The sequence below is a fragment of the Hyla sarda genome, chromosome 6 (genome assembly GCF_029499605.1).
Source record: "Hyla sarda isolate aHylSar1 chromosome 6, aHylSar1.hap1, whole genome shotgun sequence".
NCBI classification, from domain to species: Eukaryota; Metazoa; Chordata; class Amphibia; order Anura; family Hylidae; genus Hyla; species Hyla sarda.
The window spans coordinates 67,070,384-67,077,792 of NC_079194.1; the positions used below are offsets into that span (position 1 = coordinate 67,070,384).

The 7,409-nt window shown below is 43.6% G+C and overlaps 1 protein-coding gene across 1 annotated transcript in view; it reads right to left on the minus strand.

Moving 5' to 3' along the window:
- The window catches only part of CACNA1I (calcium voltage-gated channel subunit alpha1 I), a 721,300-nt gene extending 717,406 nt beyond the window's left edge, over positions 1–3,894 (minus strand). Inside the window, exon 1 of the mRNA XM_056524026.1 lies at positions 3,117–3,894. The gene's annotated coding sequence lies outside the window, so the exon portion shown is untranslated. The remainder of the gene's footprint in view (positions 1–3,116) is intronic.
- Between the last annotated feature and the right edge of the window lie 3,515 nt (positions 3,895–7,409).

Consider the following 7,409-nt stretch of genomic DNA (forward strand, 5'->3'; position numbering starts at 1 on the left):
ATCTATCTTTATCTATCTATCTATCTATCTATCATTGTATTATTGCAGTGTCCTATAACCTGTTGCTATCCCCTTGGCTGGCGTAGCAGGTTGCGGCTCACCTATATACGTATGCACCTTTAGGACCAATCATTTTCCACCAACCTTCTCCCTAGATCCCCAGTGATCTCCTCCACTCATCTGCTTTTATTTCTCCCCTTGTCCATCTGAATAGCTCATGAACCCTCCATCCCTAAATTTGCGTTCATGTACCAATAAATACTGGTGACGAAAAAATCAAGGAGGCACATCCAGGGTCTCTTTGTTTTGCTACGATTTTCCACCATCTGCTTCTACAGACATTTGTTGGTTACACAGACATGAGAGGAGAAAAAAAAGGGGGGGAGGAGGAGATACCTGGGACACATCTCTTCATATGGCATCACAGACGTGTCACATCTAATAAGATTAATTACTAAGGCTATATTGGATTCTAGGGAACGAAAGGAGAACAAATTGTAGAGGTTGTATAGTGGATCCCAGACTGTAGGTTCACCCAGTCATCCATTTCCCATATAAGAACGTCTCTCAATAACTTTATGTATCTCATAAACCGTCGCAGTTGGACCATATTTCATCATCCAGGTTGACTTCCCTTATATCCACTGAAGCTTTTGTCATTGTCCTCCTAACATTTCCACTATGCATTATATATCCTATACATGGAGTCACTTCCCAAATTTCGTAAAGCCTTTTTTTTGGCCACTATGGAGTCAACTGCATTTATTATATATAGTATTATACTATTTCTATTGTCATCTCTCTTTTGTATCTAATTGATCCAAGGTGAACAAGAAGGTATCTGCAGCCCCTGAGCACATCCAGGCTTCTCATTAGACTCTCGCTTGGTTGCCTTTAATTGTCACAAATTGGCAACATTTCTGCCTTTTTTTTCTCCATACCGTGAACTTACGATATTACTCAGAAACACTGCAGCACAAAATAGGTCAAAACAATCCATACAGGCAATTATACGCCACAACGTGTTGTCTGATAACCCTTCACGATGCAAGATACATTTAAAAAAAAGATACTTCTAAAATTAAGTCTAAATGTGTTCTGTTTGACCTTGAGTTCTATGGCACGATCAACATATAGGAGGCACTGAATTTGGTCAACACAAAGCGTAGACTAGAGCTGGAATAGGAACCACTTCACAGCTTCTGTTGGTAGAGCCTTGGTTTAGTTGTCCATGGCTAACGCTATCCGTGCCGATGGTATTAGCATATTGCAAATTACAGTGAAGCAGCAATGTACTGCTGACCCTGGGATTTCCCATTAGAAACTCATTATCAGCCTAATCTTCACTGCTAGTCCCTAAAGTCTCATTAGAAGAATAAAGTCACTGATATAATCTGCACCGTAGTTTCGTTCGGAGACATTCTATACCAGTGGTCTCCATAACAGCGGACCTCCAGATGTTGCAAAAATACAACTCCCAGCATGCCCGGACAGCCAACGGCTGTCCGGGCATGCTGGGAGTTGAATTTTTGCAACATCTGGAGGGCCACAGTTTGGAGATCACTGTCTTAGAAGGCTCAAAGTTCCCTTTATGCAACATCTGGAGGGCCACAGTTTGGAGATCACTGTCTTAGAAGGCTCAAAGTTCCCTTTATGCAACATCTGGAGGGCCACAGTTTGGAGATCACTGTCTTAAAAGGCTCAAAGTTCCCTTTATGCAACATCTGGAGGGCCACAATTTAAAGACCACTGTCTTAGAAGGCTTAAAGTTCCCTTTACGCAACATCTGGAGAGCCACAGTTTGGAGACCATTGTCTAAGAAGGTTCAAGGTTCCCTTGATGGACATTGGTTCCGCAACATCTGAAAGTCCGCACTTTGAAGACCACAGTTCTACACCCTTACAATTCGACACGTTTTTCAACCCTTTGGTTCCATTTCATGACACCTGTCGTACTCTTCGAACCCATTCAGATACAGGTGCAAAAAGTGACACAAAAAGCCAGAAACTAGGAACTCACAGATCCATCTCAATCATCCACACAACAAATAAGCATCATAACACCGATGACGATGCTCCATTTCCGAAAACACTTTTGCCATTGTATCTGTGTCTACAGATAAAACTTATTCAGCAACATGTCAACCACTAAACCAGTGGACACATCGAAGCCGGACCATCACCGATGCCTACGATTCAACCCCCCCCCCCCCCCCGCCACGTTGAAGTGTTTTTGTTTGTTTGTTTGAGTGAGGTTAGCACTGTCAGTAAACCAAATTGTTAAAAGGTAGAAGAAGACTTCTCGGCTGATTCCTATCTAAACTGATCAAAGCCCCTAGTCTAAGCCTAGCTGTGTCGTATGCTGTCCACATCAAAGGCAACGGAATCCTAAGAAGATTATCTACCACTGTATATCAATGAAAACAGAACCATGTGTCTGTTTGCAGGTCAAGTGGATCAATTCGGTAGAAAGAGCCTCTGTCGCTGCAAGTCTCCTAGGAAAGGGGCAGCCTGGGTTGCTATGGAACGGTCTACGAATAGTTAACCAGAGGTAGATTATTTAGTAAATATGGAAGAAACTATCAACCGGCGTTCGTAAATATGGGTTGCTACGGAACGGTCTTTGAACAGTTAACCAGAGGGGCATTATTTAGTAAATAAGCAAGAGACTATCAACCGGCATTGGCAAATATGGATTGTTACGGAACTGTCTTCAAACAGTTAACCAGAGCTGCATTATTTAGTAAATATGCAAGAGAATATCAACCGGCGTTGGTAAATATGGGTCGCTACGGAACCATCTTCAAACAGTTAACCAGAGGTGCATTATTTAGTAAATATGGAAGAAAGTATCAACCGGCGTTGGTAAATATGCAAGAACTGGATGGACATAGGTCTTTTTTTTTTTTTTCGTCAAGCCAACTTCTAATCGAATCTCCATGCTATGCAGACTACAAGCAGTAACACAGAGGAGTCAAGGGGGGGGGGGGGGTCGCCCACAGCCGAAAAACCTCAACTACAACGCAACAAATCCTCAGGTAATGGTAAAAAGTGAATACGTGAAAGTTCGGTCTCTCTGCAAGAAAGCTTGGAAAAACGGACAGAGGTCTCACTTACCTTTGCATGGACGAGAATCCTTGCAAGAAATTTGTTCCCTTGGGGGGGGGGGTCTAAGCTTGATGTAGATGGTGAATAATATCAACCAGACATTTCAATGGCAGCAAAACACCCCATTCTTGATCATTGTTTCTCTCTCTTCTGTTTTTTATGCTTAGATACCCAGATTGTCCTTCCGGGAATAAGGAATTAAGACGTCTTAATCTGCACACTCACTGATATCTCTCAATGTTTTTTCCCTTCTTCCAAAGCTCTACGTCAGGCAGAATAATGAAGTCGAAATTTTCTTTTCTGCTCCCAAAAAAAGAAACCAGCCAGCGGTATCCAATGAGGGAACCAAACAGAGGTGAGATGAGTTGCTTCTTCCCTGGGTATCTCTTCTTCCCTCTGCCTCTCACATGAGATTTTTTTATTTTTTTTCCCTTCCTTGTCGGTGTGGAGGGACAGAGAGAATGAGAAAGCGGAGGATGAGAGAGCGGAGAAGGACAGATGAATAGCCAGAGACAACAGTGACACCAGATGTCTGCAGGGAAGTGCTACATTTTCAGGAATACAAGCGAGAGCAGTAAAGGGATCATCGCGTGTGCTGGTCTGCGGGGCTGGAGTAGATGGGGGGGCTGCTCGGTTTCTGTAGGATCACAGGACGTGGTGGGGAATGGGCAGCAAGTTAGGGGAGACATCTGTTTGTGGGCACAGGCTGCTGCAAGTGTCTTCTGGAATGGTTGGTGCACAGTGGACAAAGTTACTCCATCCCCGAAGCTGCTCTTGGTCAACAGTGGTCTGCTGCTGCTTACACTAGTGGCACCTGTTCTGCATGTGTCTTCTGTCCCTTTAAGGGTGAGTGGAGGGGGGGGGGGGATTCTGCTGCACAGCGAAGAGTTAATCTGCTTCCTCGCCGGTCTATTAGCATGCATGCAGAGAAGGAGGAGGGGAGATACCTTCTATAGGACATTTTTTTTTTTTTTTTATATTGGAGTTGGAGTTTATTTATATTGGAGTTTTTTCTGGTGTTAAATTTTATCAGCATTTTTCGCTTTCGCCCCAAAAAACACTGCCGCCAGATGTTATGTTAAGTCTATAGGGCAGTGTTTCCCAATCAGGGTGCCTCCAGCTGTTGTTAAACTACAACTCCCAGCATGCCCGGACAGCCTACGGGCATGCTGGGAGTTGTAGTTTTGCAACAGCTGGAGGCACCCTGATTGCTGGAATGCCTTACGGTGGGAACCCCGGTTTGACAATCCTGATCTTCCCACTTTAAGAGCAGAATTCCGCGACTACAGTCGAGAGTGCCACAAAAGGAAGTGCAGAAGTAGAATTGGAGTTGTAGTTTTGCAACAGCTGGAGGCACCCTGGTTTGGAAAACAATGCATACTTTATGGAGTTTTTCTGGTATTTTGTTGTATTTTTTGTGTATTAATATGGTTGGTGCACGGTGGACAAAGTTACTCCATCCCCGAAGCTGCTCTTCTTCTGCAACCGTGGTCTGCTGCTTACAATAGTGGCACCTGTTCTGCATGTGTCTTCTGTCCCTTTAAGGGTGAGTGGAAGGGGGGGGGGATTCTGCTGCACAGGGAAGAGTTAATCTGCTTCCTCGCGGTCTATTAGCATGCATGCAGAGAAGGAGGAGGGGAGATACCTTCTATAGGACATTTTTTTTTTTTTTTTTATATTGGAGTTGGAGTTTATTTATATTGGAGTTTTTTCTGGTGTTTTATTTTATCAGCATTTTTCGCTTTCGCCCCAAAAAACACTGCCGCCAGATGTTATGTTAAGTCTATAGGGCAGTTTTTCCCAATCAGGGTGCATCCAGCTGTTGTTAAACTACAACTCCCAGCATGCCCGGACAGCCGTAGGCTGTCCGGGCATGCTGGGAGTTGTAGTTTTGCAACAGCTGGAGTCACCCTGATTGCTGGAATGCCTTATAGTGGGAACCCCGGTATGACAATCCTGATCTTCCCACTTTAACAACAGAATTCCGGGACTACAGTCGAGAGTGCCACAAAAGGAAGTGCAGAAGTAGAATTGGAGTTGTAGATTTGCAACAGCTGGAGGCACCCTGGTTTGGAAAACAATGCATACTTTATGGAGTTTTTCTGGAATTTTGTTGTATTTTTTGTGTATTAATATGGTTGGTGCACGGTGGACAAAGTTACTCCATCCCCGAAGCTGTTCTTCTTCTGCAACCGTGGTCTGCTGCTTACACTAGTGGCACCTGTTCTGCATGTGTCTTCTGTCCCTTTAAGGGTGAGTGGAGGGGGGGGGGGGGATTCTGCTGCACAGCGAAGAGTTAATCTGCTTCCTCACCGGTCTATTAGCATGCATGCAGAGGAGGAGGAGGGGAGATACCTTCTATAGGACTTTTTCTTTTCTTTTATATTGGAGTTGAATAATAATTAGTTGTATTTTTTTCTGGTGTTTTATTTTATCTGCATTTTTCGCTTCCGCCACTGCCGCCAGATGTTATGATAAGTCTACAGGGCAGTGTTTCCCAATCAGCGTGCCTCCAGCTGTTGCAAAACTACAACAGCTGGAGGCACCCTGATTGCTGGAATGCCTTACGGTGAGAACCCCAGTATGACAATCCTGATGTTCCCACTTTAAGAACATAATTCTGGGACTACAATTGAGAGTGCCACAAAGGAAGTGCAGAAGTAGAATTGGAGTTGTAGATTTGCAACAGCTGGAGGCACCCTGGTTTGGAAAACAATGCATACTTTATGGAGTTTTTCTGGAATTTTGTTGTATTTTTTGTGTATTAATATGGTTGGTGCACGGTGGACAAAGTTACTCCATCCCCGAAGCTGTTCTTCTTCTGCAACCGTGGTCTGCTGCTTACACTAGTGGCACCTGTTCTGCATGTGTCTTCTGTCCCTTTAAGTGCAGAAGTGCAGAAGTAGAATTGGAGTTGTAGTTTTGCAACAGCTGGAGGAACCCTGGTATGGACAACAATGCATACTTTGTGGAGTTGTTCTGGTATTTTGTTGTATTTTTTTTGTTGCTTTACATTAAGAGGGAAGGTATGCAAGAAACATGGGAATAAAACCCACAACCCCCTTGTTTCGGAAGCCAGTGACTTATTTATCAGTCCATTCAGGTTATTGTTGCTTTTTGGGGTGCGTGGAGTTTTTATTTTTTTATTTTATTCCAACAGCTAGCTTTCCTATAGGACTTGAAAAGGACAAGAAACTAAATTATATTAATACGAAAAAAAAAATATGTAAGGGAGCACGTACAGGATCTGCTGCATAAATACGCAGCAGCTCCTGTATGTGTGAATGCACCCTTAGGCCATGTTCACATGGAGTCAAATGTGCGAAATGTCCACACGTAAAACACGCGCAAACATTCTGTACATTTGAAGCATCCGGCGGGTGCTAGGACTGCTCGGAAATGTGCAGTCTCATAGACGGCAATGTGATGCTGAGCGAAATCCGCGAGAACAATAGAAAGGTCTATTCTTTTTGCGGATGCCAGAATCGGGATTTCCGCTGTGTCAACAGTGCAGCAGAATCAGATTGAATTCATTGGGATTTTGCTGCAGCGGAATGTCCATGCGGAATATTCCTGTGACCCTAAGGGGGGATATTCCACACGGACATTCCGCTGAAGCACGGACATACACTTCCCATTGAAGCCGATGGGCAGTAAAATCTGCTGCAGCATGATTTCCGTTCACACGGGTGGGTCCGTTCGCATGGGAAATGGGGAATTTCAACAGCGTAATTGCTGCGGAAAATCCACAGCGGATTTCTCGACTATTGACTTTAATAGGTAAGAAGGAAAATCTGCCTCTACTGCAGATTTTCTGCTGACCCATTGTAGTCAATGGTAGCAACATTCCACGGGTAATCCACCCATGTCAACGTACCCTAAATGCATTTTCCTAGAATACAGCATGGTCTAGTTATTCAGTTTTAATGAATAAGAAAAAAAATCATATAAAAAAAATTGTAAATGCAAAGGGAAAAAATTTACAAAAAAAGTGTGTGTGAATGAATCCCTATTGATCGTCTCCATTTATTGAGCTGTAATATTGGTTTATTCTTTATTTCTGCCTTGTATTTCACTTTCTATTGCATTTGGATGCGGATTAGCTCCATTTAATGGTGCTAATCTCTGTCAACCTGACACATTTTTCATGCTGGAATATGTGCACCGTGCAGACTAAGGAAATAGTATACCACTTGTAGTAGCCTCCGGCGGAATCAGCATCTAATGACCGCATGGGCCATCCTATTGACTGCAAGGCATTTCCAGGCAGAATTCTGCCAAAAGTATGAAGATGTTTGTTCT